Source organism: Oryzias melastigma, linkage group LG14 (assembly GCF_002922805.2).
Source record: "Oryzias melastigma strain HK-1 linkage group LG14, ASM292280v2, whole genome shotgun sequence".
Taxonomy (NCBI): domain Eukaryota; kingdom Metazoa; phylum Chordata; class Actinopteri; order Beloniformes; family Adrianichthyidae; genus Oryzias; species Oryzias melastigma.
The window spans coordinates 5,222,114-5,232,659 of NC_050525.1; the positions used below are offsets into that span (position 1 = coordinate 5,222,114).

The 10,546-nt window shown below is 41.0% G+C and overlaps 1 long non-coding RNA gene across 1 annotated transcript in view; it reads left to right on the forward strand.

Annotated features, from left to right (window-relative positions):
- LOC112138051 overlaps positions 1–10,546 on the forward strand; it is a 60,419-nt gene that overhangs the window by 1,076 nt on the left and 48,797 nt on the right. Inside the window, exon 2 of the long non-coding RNA XR_002917699.2 lies at positions 7,855–7,910. This is a non-coding gene — a long non-coding RNA (uncharacterized LOC112138051). The remainder of the gene's footprint in view (positions 1–7,854; positions 7,911–10,546) is intronic.

A 10,546-nucleotide genomic window follows, 5' to 3' on the forward strand; every position in this document is an offset into this window, starting at 1 on the left:
AAACCACTCTGCATTTTACGTTCTTCCTCAGTTCTTCTTCTTTTATCCGCTCTGTTTATAAAAAACATGCTGAAATGAAACAGAATCACAAGTTGATAAATATACTGGTTTATAAATCAGACTAATAGAGTCAGTACCTCATCACCCACAAGCTTAAGTGCACATCACTGGTCTGTAGTGAGGGGATTCAAAGGGACCATACCATGAAAAACCAACTTTTTGAGCTTTTATGTGTATTTTAATGTTCATTCCTCACATAAAGAACTCCAAAGTGGTATTTTGATTCATTCATGCATTTCTGAGTAATCCTCTACAAACTGCGGTCTTAGCAGCAGCCCCTCCCATACCCACGAAAATGAGCGGGTCCTCAAGATCTGATGCCACAGAGTGAGACCGCCCCTTTCAGGAAGAGTATCCTCTGGTAGCTCCGCCCCCAGTCTAACACCAACACCCAATTTCTCCACAGAGCTAATGATGATCAGCAAAAAACTTTCATTTTAGATTCAGAATATCTTATATCTTCCAGTTGTGTCCTGTCTTGAATAAATTCCAGCTCAAACAGTTTGTTACTTTAGATGTGGGACTCCTTTAGGACCCCCCCCATTGGGACAGACGTCAACTGTATTTTTGTTGTGAAGCAGTGTAGCGATGGCTGGGCCTACTAAGGGCAGATATATGGCATGTGCATCCATCTTTGAAAAAAATTTATATTTATTTTTGAGGGAAAATCAAATACACACCGCTGGCTCTAGAATGAAATCAAATGGGCGGCAGCCACACGCAGCAGCAGGCGGAGCCTCAGGAATCGAGTTGTTTTACTTCCGGGTAGGACAAAAACTAAAGAAAATAACTGGTAGTATTTCATAAATGTGTTTTTTAGTGTTCCAAAGGTAATATATGATCATATATATGGATATAGTTCACTCTGAAAGGCTTAAGAAAATCATGGTATGACCCCTTAAATATCCAGACTACCCTGGTTCCCTGCTGTCTCCATCTAACCTCATTTCAAATGTGGTTAACAGGGTTTTTGTTTTAGAGAAATTATTTTGGATTTTTGAAGTGGAGATGCATCAACTCAGTGGGAATTTAGCTAAAATGCTTGCAAAATACAGTTCATGAAAGCACACATGATCTGTGTAACTAATATCACATTGTTTATTAAATGACTTGAAATGACTTGAAACATTAATAGTAGGACTTGTGACTCGACTTGAGACTTGAGTGCTTTTGACTTGGGACTTGACTCGGACTTGAGGACAAAGACTTGGGACTTGACTCGGACTTGCAAAACAATGACTTGGTCCCACCTCTGACTACACACAGACTAACATTTACACAAACTGTCAGACTCCTCGGTCTGTGTTTATAAATGCATCGGTGGGTAGTGGACATTGCCGTAGAACGCTAGCGTCGGTTGTATACGGGCCGGTCCGGACCCGGATCAGTGTGACGCGGTCTGATCCGACTGGGAACAGCACGGTCGACGCCGGTCGGGAGCTCCAGTTCTACAAGTGGATCCCAGCCAGCCACCCAGAAGGTCGTGGGCACAAATACGACAGCGAGCAGGTGGTCTTTCATATCACACATGCGGTCTGCGGTCTAACACACATACAAATACCACCATCATCCTCCATAAAATAAAAATGTTGGTGGTCCTGCTAAAAAACATGGAAATAGTGTGAAGTCTAAAGCTGTCATTGACTTTGAATGGACTACAAGATCAGCCTAAATGTTCACTATTGAGAGTAAACTGACTCAGATCTAATTAAAATGTTTTCTAGAAGTTCTCCTTTATCAGCTGACAGTAATAATTTACTATTGAAAAGTCTCATTCTGGTTTTTCCAGATCTGTACATTTTGTAACACAGCAGTAAACAGGCATCTATACTATTCCAATCTGGAGAACAACAATAAGTCTTTATTTGCAATTGTTTTGCCAAACATGTTTTCATCAACAATGACTCGACTTTACAGGAAATAAAAATAATACTAAAAAATACATGAATATAAAAATATTTAAAAAAACACAAACTCTCTCTCACACACATCCACACAAGGCCTTTTATTTTAGCTCTTAGAGTAATTTAAGTTTTTTCCAACATTTTTATCAGTGATATTGCATTTTTACTTTGCATACATTTCAAAGATTTTGTATAGTTTTCTTGTAGTAGTTTTTTAACACCATGAAGACAGATCTGACTTTTTTTCCTTTTTTAGGAATGAATGGTGCTAGCATGTCATCTCTGGTGATATTCTCGTTGCTCACAACCTTAACCTCTCACTCTTTCTTAAACTGCATTTCTTCATCTTCTCCTGATAACAAGTTCAATAAAAAAAAAAAATACTCAGAAATGTAACTTTGAACTTAATTTTCTTTATCAGAAAAATGCCACAAAAAAACATGTTAAAACACCAATAATACATTTTTTATTGGAGTGGATCTTTAAAAGGACTTGGAGTTCATTTGGTTTGAAATTTAGCTGACGCTGAACAAATTATAGTTTGTTTTTTTCATGGCAGTCGCTCTGTCAACAGCAGTTTCCATCTCAGTGGTGGATCCATCCTGCATTCATCATTCCAGGAAAAAAGAGGACCCAGTGCAGACCCTCCTCAGCCGTCCTGGTCAGAGCTGGACTCCTGCTAACATCCTCTCAGACTCTCCACTGAGGTGTTCTCCTCTGTCATCCTCCGCCATTTTGTCTCAGCTAAGCGACGGCACTAATCGGAGCTCCACTGTGATCATTATCAGTGACAGACGCGTCAGGAACCTGTGGCTCTCTCCTGCCCTCCCTTCCTCATCAGCTGTTTGAAGCCGCTGACCCCTCTGGTTCCTCCTCTGGTGGCTCTGTGTAGGAGTCTGGAGCGGGACGGGGTGCAGGGCTGCTGCAGCCAGGCCCTCCACGGCCCCTCAGGCTGTTCTGTCTGTTCAGCATCTCCCTTTAACCTTCATCCTGGAAACAATAAAACAAGAACAGAGGCGTGATGGGGGGGGGTGTTGGCTCTCAATTTGTGTGTCTGTGTGTGGGGAGGGGGGGTTTGACACATCTCCTTAAGCCAATGTCTGCTTTATTATCTTTGGCAGTCCTTATTGGTTGCACTAATCAAGTGGAAGGCAGAGCGTTGGGGGGGGGGCACACCCCCCGTGTGACAAATATATTATTAACTGGAGGGAGACGGGCGACCTTGGCCGTGTCACCTGAGGACCCCGCCGGCTCTCAGTGTGCCAGCAGGAAATGACCTTCACATTAAATCCCTGCAGAGGTCAATAAACTAAATAATTCACAAAGGCTGCATGCTCCGCTCTGATACCAGAAAGACGGGAAGACGACAAATCTTTCAACTTTCAACGGCCAAACCAGAACTGGTGTCCTTGACGGACTGTCGTCTCTCTATCATTCCTAGTGTTTATATGAGCGTGTCAGAGGATGATGTAAATCCCGAATCCCTCTGTGCTTCCTCATCGCTGTCACTCTTTCATCGATCCGTCACTCCATGGTGGTGGGGGGGCTCCAACACTGAAATCACAGATTTTTTTACTTAAACAAAACAAACTCTGACTGGTGTTAATGACAGCAGGAGCAGCGGCCACGTTGAAAATGGTGTTTGAACACGTTCTTGTGGCGTTTTCCTCATGATGGAGCAAATCTAACAAGAAAATTCAGATTAAAATTGCACTTCTTGGTATTTCTTTATTCAAATTCTTTAAACCAGATCAGATAAATCAGTGCAGTTTGAAAAGATTGTAGTGAGTTAGATAATATGCAGAACGAGTCAAAGTCTTCTTGCTTTGCTACATTTTGATCCATCCTCATGAACGTCTTTGTTTTCTTCATCTGAGCTGAAATCTGGATCCAAACTGTACGGCTGCATAGAAATGATGTTGATGCCATTTTTGTCACACCGCTAAGGTTAAGTTGGGGTTGTGAGGGGCTGTAAACTAGCAGGAGAAAGGGTAAACAAAGGGATTATGGGAAATAAGTGGTGCCAACAGTCCCGCCCACAACTCAGAGGTGAATTTTCTGAAGAAACTTTGGCCCAATCAGAATTCTTCCCTTCTCCTTCATTTTTCCCTCCAAACGGAGAGGCGTGAAAAAATAGTGTCTCAAATATTCATCGATGATGTCATCAATAATCGCCAATCAGCTAGCGTTAGCGTTGAGCTTCCAGCGCTCAAGTATACACAAAAACAGTGGTTTTATAACTTTAAAAAGGTCACACTACAACAAAAGTAGAAAAATTCAAAAATTGAGTGCACTAGAAATTTCCCAGAAGTCTTTGTGAAAAACTACACGAACCACATAAGTGATTATAGACTACAATGCATTGCAAACAATTTTTCCAAAAAAAAACTAAATGTATCGTGTGGGCGATAGAAAAGTGTCTATCGTCCCATTTCTCTTTTTCCATATCACCCAGCACTACTCAGAGCTGAAATTCTTGTTTAGATCTTACTGGTTGGTAATAGCTTTTATGAGTGAATTTGAAAATGCAGCTTCTTGAATTCAGAAGAGTGAAGGGTTTTGTTTTACTGACATGTTTAATGATCATCTTTTGATTTATTGTCAAAGTGTTACCAGTGTCTTTTAATTATGATTGGACCGTTTTTAGCTGGGACAAAGGGTCAACTCTGAGTTCTTTGAGGGACTCTTGGATGCCGAAGTAAGCCTTGCTTATTTCCCATGACTCCTTTAGCTTCCTGCTAGCTTACTGCCCCGCAGCCTCTAGCGCACGTGTGTCAAAGTCAAGGCCCGGGGGTCGGATCCGGCCCTCCGTGTGATTCTATCCGGCCCTCCAGATCATTTTATTCATTGTTATTAATGGCCTGATGTTATCTTGTGCTTATTTCTAACTTGTATAATTTTGACAAAATATATTTTTATGGAGAGTCAAACATTGATAATATGTATATAAAAATAAATTCTTTAAGCTAATATTTACATGCTAGCTATTTTGGTTAATTTAGGCGTTTTTTCCAGTTTTTAAAATTCAGCTATTTTTTTCAGCTACATGCTAGCAGTTTTGGCTAACCTAGTTTTTTTAATATAGTTTGTTTGGTAAATTTGGCATTTAGCTGATATCTTTGCTGGCTATCAGCTTCAGCGTGTTTAGCTATTAATTTCAGCATCTTCAACAACCAAATTCAGCTCACAGCATTATCACAAGTAATGCTATTTATCTACATGTAGTTCATAAATATGTCAAAAGTCATGGTTTTAAAGTTTTAAACATTTAGTTTTGAGTTGTTTAATAAATGTTTATCCTGTTTGACCTTTGACCTAAGGTGTGTTTTGGATTTTTGCCCCTTGTGCACCCCTGCTCTAGCATAGCATTCGGTGCAACAAAGATTCAGCTTAGACAAGGAAAACAAAGACATTATTTGTCTGCCAGGGGATGCATCAGAATGGAGCGGAGGAAGGAGCTTGTGGCTCATCCAGTTTATTTTCTGTCACAATACTATCTTTTTGAAATGGAAAATAGTGCATTTTTTTCATCTTTAGATTCACAATGATTTCAATAAAGAAATATTTAGAAAAGCTGTTTTTAGGTTAATTTTCTTTATGTATGTCCTTCATAATCAGAAAAGCATCACATGAACCTCTTAAACACCAAAAACACAATTTTCATTAGAGTCAATCTTCAATAAATACATCCAAAATCTTTTACTGAAAACATCTCTACAGAACAAACACTAACAGAACTTTCCTTGCTTTGTTTCAAGAATCTGGTGAGAAAAATGTAACACACTCGTGAACCTGCACTGTGTTATTCCAGACATGAATAAGATCCTGACATTTGACTACTATTGTTGTATGAATTCAAATCGTGTTTGAGGTAATATTTTGATCTCTGTATGTCTTCACACTTCTCTTCTGTGATGTTGAAATCGTAAAAGCTTTGTTGGTTTTTGCAGCTATGATGGCAATAGCTCAAAGGTCTTTAACTCTGTAATAACACAGTCAAACACTAGATGGCAGTAACATTTCTGGTCCTGTGGGTGAGTGTTTCGTTGCAGCAGTTGCATCATGCCGATACAAAAACCTGAGACTCACTGAGATCCTAAATGCTCTTTTGGATGAAGACAACAATCATCTTCCTCACATGTGTCTGCTCTCCTCCTCAGGTAGCAGAATGTGTTGATATAACCATGAGTCAGGAAGCATACAGTTAGGACAATGACGGAGTACCTGAACATACCAGCAGATGTTAACAAACCCAAATTTGTTTTAGAAAATCAGGATCACTTGCAGTTTGTGGAGATTCACGCATCAGGTGGTGACAGCCGGAGGCATGCTGGGAATCCAAAGCTGTATTTCTTGCTGTTGACGGAATCTCACATATTCTTAAGGAACAAACTGACTTCAGGATGCAGTTGAAACAGATTTCTTTTGAGGATCTCTGAGAACCATTTTACAGCTTTTAAAACAGTAAATTCAGTCAGATAAGCTGCATTCCATTTGCACAGAACCTCAATCAAGAAAAATTTAAACATATAAAAAAAATTCAACTTTACTTGCATTTCTGAGGATTTCTTAATTCAAGAGCCTTCGCCGTCACTTCCTGGTCCGTCTACCGCCATGTTGAAACCAATTGCAACGCGTCGACAGCGATTAGTCCGAGTCGGTCTGAGTCACGTTTTTGAGGAGCTATTGTCACCAATCATGAGTGAGCTTGTTCTGGCCTGTTCAAAGTCACTGAAAGCTGCTCGGGAAAAGCTGTCAATCAAATGTTGATTGGGAGCCACATGATTTTACTGAGGCATCTAATTGGTCAGTTTATAGCTTGAATAACTTGCGATGAAGAAAATATTTGTTTAAGAAAAATTCAAATTAGAAAGAGCGAGTTAAGAATAAAACATCAGAGCATGAATGGTCATTCTGAGAGATAAAATGACTGAGAAATAACTGGCTATTTCTCAATGGAAGTCTATGGGACTTTGGCCTTTTTGCAACCAGCAGGTACTTCCTGTTTGGACCACAAGAAGGGAGGGGTTGCTCAGTCCAGTTCATACTTATACAGTCAATGGAATCCCCGCTGGTCCCAAGAAGCCAAAATCCCATAGAATTCTATTAAAAAATAAAGAGCTGTTACTCAGTTATATTTCTTTATCGCAAGTTAGTCACATTGTAAACTGGCCAATCAGATGCCTCTAAAAGAGCATGTGTTGCTCGTTGGCCCCACCTAAAATGTTAGAAATGTTTGATTGATAGATTCTCAAAACAATCACTTTTTACTGATGTTGTTTAGTCACAAAAGGTGTTTTCTGTTAGCAGTTCTGTCTGCTATTGATGCTAATAGTGTTTTCTTGAAAACTTAGAGTATGTTAAAAATGTTATGTTTTGGTGAGAACCTTACCCCATCCTTTTTTTTTTTAACTCTTACTTGGTAAAATCTGATAACACCAACATAACTTCTGATGGAAACCAGGGAGTGGGCGGGGTGTTATTCTGTTAGGGCTGATACATGGGGGGGTGGGGGCCACAGCTGCAGGCCAACAGTTGATCCTGCCCCGGGAAACAGGATCAGCCAGGTCAGAGCAAGGCAGGTGGGGCAAAAGGTCACGACCCCCAGGGTTAAGAGAAAGACTTCACAAAGAGGTGAGACTTTAGAAGCACGGGCCCCAGCGGGAGGACCGGCGTAAGGTCGGGAAAATAAACGCTTCTGACCTCCTTTCACACTGCAGGAGTTTCCCCAGGTGTTCAGCTCAGCCTTTTTAATGTCTTTGCCTCGTTTGACTCTTTCAGCCGCTGCACCAGTTAAGGTGCTGCAGGAACGCGTGTGCTGCCTTTATTACACTACAGTCACAAGAGCCATAAAATGCTAATCAAATGGTGTGTTTGCATTTCATTCCAGGTCAAACTGTGCTCAGGATTCAAACATTTGTATGAGGAGAGGGCGATCCAACATCTGTGAGTTTATTTTCACACTAATTACCATGACAACATGCGACAAGTGGAGGCCTCCACGAGAAGAAACAAAGCAAGGGCGTCTCTCAGCAGCGGCGAAGTCAGCCGACCATGCTAAAGGGTGGTTGGTGTTTAAAATGGTTCATGCGTTTGCATGTAGATAAACTCTTGGCTGAGCACGTTAAGTGCAGCCATTAAGTTGTTTGTTAGATAATAAGCATCCTTAATGTCAGGAAATAGTTTCTCTCTCGAATGTCTGCTGTGGGAGTTGGGTGTCCTTGGCTCAGAGTCGAGCCACGGCGGCCTGCTGTGCACAGCTCACATCCTTTTGGACTCCCACTAAGGTCAGGAAATCAAAGAGAGAAACCACAGACAAACAGTAGAGTTTTACACCTTGACCTCCTCTTAAACTCGTGCCTCCTTCCTTCATGTTTGCCGCTGCTTCAGCAATCAGAGGAAATCAAGAGGTTACCAGCAGTTCAGCCACGATAAGAATCTGGAAATGGAGAAGTCTGCAGAGGGGAAAGGTTACTGGGAGTTTAAAGAGTGCGCAGTCAGTCATGAGGAGGATTAAATAAAAGGGAAGTCAGGGCTGCAGAGAGCACAGCGCACAAAAAGAGGCCTGTTCGCTCACTGGACTTCATATTCCAGGCCAGTGCGAGGAGGAAGGTTTGACTTGAACTCTCCTTAACCTTTGGAAAGTCTCTTGCTAAACGCTGATCCGCCGGTTCAGAAAAGCAGCACGGAACTCAAACTTTTTCCAAAGGAAACGTGTTGTTGTTGCACACCAACATATTATGGATTCTGAATCAAAGATGCTGCATTTGTGTCGGCTATTCCCCGCACATCTGGTGACCTTCACGGGTCCTCCTGCTTCTGCATCTTTCCTGCCTTTGTTCAGACTCAGCACTGTGGTAAACAGCAGCCAAGCAGGGAGCAGACATTTTGGGGCACATACAGGACATCCTCTCACTCCACTTTAATAGAGCAGTCTTTGATTACAGAAAGTGCTGTTTGGCTTTGATGTCCTTTTAAAACACTAATACTCTTTAATGTGAGGCCAGAGCTGGTGTGGGCCTGCAGTGGAGCATCAATTTTCCTAATGGTGGCTTTGGTTTATTAAAATGTTCTGTATAAAAGTGACCACTCATATGAATTATACGACAATTCTGTAGATCTGAAAAAAGAAAAACTGAGCAGAGCAGGAAGCACAACTCTGATCCACGTGTGGATCTCTCAGAAAGAGTCATAAGGATGAGGGGATGCATCGCAACCCAAACGTAACACAGCCTGACCAATACAAAACACCTGTTCATGAATGTGGGTCCAGAACATTGACTGTATGTGAGAACTGGACTGAGTTCGACCCATAGAAAATGACATAATTACAGTTCTAAATGAATTAAATCAATTTAGACGCTATTTTTTTTTTTTTGGTTTTGCCATGTTGGATCCAGAAATCATCAGCAAAGCCTCGTTTCCAGTAAGCGGTCCGGTATTTTAAGCGCTTCTAAAGTAAAATGGACCCATTAAACAGTTCTGACCCGTTTCCTTTGAGCCCCCCCATCGGTTGTAGGTCTATAGAAAAATAGATTTGGACGGTTGGGGCGGAGTCACTATAGATGCCTGTAGATTGGCAGAAAGTGATGAAGACATTAGAAAGCACTAAGCTAGCACTAAGCTAGCGCTAAGCTAGCGCTAAGCTAGCATTTCTGTTTTCTTCTTTATGGGGGTATTCTTTTTAGCCGCCAGCAATTTTCTTTCAAACATTAATTCCTGTTATATATGATGTACCAAAAATAAAGCAAGAAAAAGACGAGCTGCTGGATGACCTCCATTGTTGCTAATTTTCCTGTAGTTGCACTACTATGACACAATGTCACACTAGCGGGCTCCCAAGTCAATATTTTGCGGCCCCTGCCTTAATATGCAAGTTTAATCTCTGCAAAACAATATCTTCTACATGTCTTTGATGATAGCTTTGTATTTGCTTCATGCTTAAAACGTTGCATTTGCTATTGTCGTTGAATCTGGTCGTCAGAAAAGTCCTTAGCAACTGTTGCTAGCGTTGTTAGCTCCTGTCGTTTCACAGGACACACAGAAGATATTGCTTAGTAGTACATAGACATGAAGAAATGTTCAATAAACTTGTTCAGTAGACATAAACAATGGACCGAAGATATATTTTTGGCACAAATTTAACCCCGTACAGCTCAGCCTCAGCCAGACTCCGCCTCCAGTGGCCCCAAGGTAAACTGAGTTTGAGAACCCTGACCTACAAGATACTGATTGGTCAGTTTACAACATGAATAACTTGAACTACAAACAAAATATCATTAAAAAATTTGAATGTTAAAAATGCAACAGAGCAAGAATGGTAATTATGACCAATAGAATGATTGAGTAATAGTTGTTTATTCCTCCAAAGAAGTCTATGGGATTTTGGTTTCTTGGAACTAGCGGCTACTTCCTGTCTGGAATGCCAGGGGGGAGGAGTCACTAGGTCCAGTTATCATATACAGTCAATGATTCAGAGTTTGTGATTATTATTATTGACGGGGAAGAATAATCTAATTAAATACCTGTGATCTCCCCATTTGTGTGTTTGTTACCACTTTAGGATGCCATAAAGCAGGGGT